Here is a 1,257-nt window from a genome sequence, read left to right as displayed (position 1 = left end):
CTTCAAACAATTTTCTTACTGTCTTCCCTCAGCTCTGTCATTCTTAGATAAAAACCAAGTGCCCACATAAGAGTGCCAGACAGTAGTTTCTCATTTCTAACTTCCTTTAAAAAAAAATTCAGAAACAGAATTAATTGTACAGTACTGATCTCTGGCATACATACATTTTTGCTATTGTTGCAATTGTTTTTACTGAATTTTCAAGAGGAGCTTTAAGCATGTATCACAGAATCCTGCATTGAGATTTTAGTTTTTCCCTAAAGAGCAACCCCAGCACTGTTATTGTGAAATTCAACAGCTTGATTCTTGAAGTCCAGACCTAGGTGTTTTGTGTACTTCTCATTATCGCCTACAAACTAAATGCAAGTGCCTAAGAGTTCCAATGACAAAACTGTCCCTGAGAAAGAGAAATACAGCTTCTACTACTCTACCAATTATAAGCAGCAAGTTGAGTCCTGTAATCTATCAGTTTGCTTTCCACCTTTTTCCCTTTTTCACTTTTAATGAACTGTCTGCTGCAGAATGAAGTAACTTCAGATTTAGGTGTCAAATGCACAGGTTGCAAGGTTTTAAGTGAAGTAAGACTTGCAAAGAAAAGCATCTAAACAAGGTAAATCACTGTACCAAATGGCTAGGTCCAGTATTAGTCTACTGTTTAGAAGGTAGAGAGGGAGATCAGGTTAAATGTAGTTTTCTCAAAGGCTGATTCTTCTGCAATCCTTCTGAACAACTTAGTAGGGCTCAACATGCTTGTATTTACAAAGATACTTCTTGAGAAGTTTAATAAGCATAGCAGTCATTACAACTTCCCTCATGATAAGGATTAGCCTAGTGCACTGATCTATACTACGCATGAAAGAATCATTTCAAAATTTCTGCAGAACTAAACAACACGTTAATATCCCATTGATCAACCATTCCCCTCTTTTCTTCCTCAAATTCAAAAGTTCAAAGTTCACCAGAAAAGAAAACCCACTCAAATAGACCAGAACACAACAAATACCAAAAAAACTTATGGGAATTTTATTCCAATTCAGTAATATTTGCTAATGTGTGAATTATTCTGGAATTTATAAGCTATATGTAATTTTGCTATAATTTCAGAAATCTGTTTTAGCAGTACTACGTAAGTGAATAATGCACCAGTAAACACTTGCACTGCAAAAAGATTTGTACAAAAAAGGAAAAGCCTTTATAGAAAGGATAGTGGTTTTATTGTAGACTTAAAAAATATTGGATTAGGAAAGATACAAAATC

This window comes from Struthio camelus, chromosome 1, assembly GCF_040807025.1.
Source record: "Struthio camelus isolate bStrCam1 chromosome 1, bStrCam1.hap1, whole genome shotgun sequence".
Taxonomy (NCBI): Eukaryota; Metazoa; Chordata; class Aves; order Struthioniformes; family Struthionidae; genus Struthio; species Struthio camelus.
Note: the sequence above shows the minus strand (reverse complement) of the source record.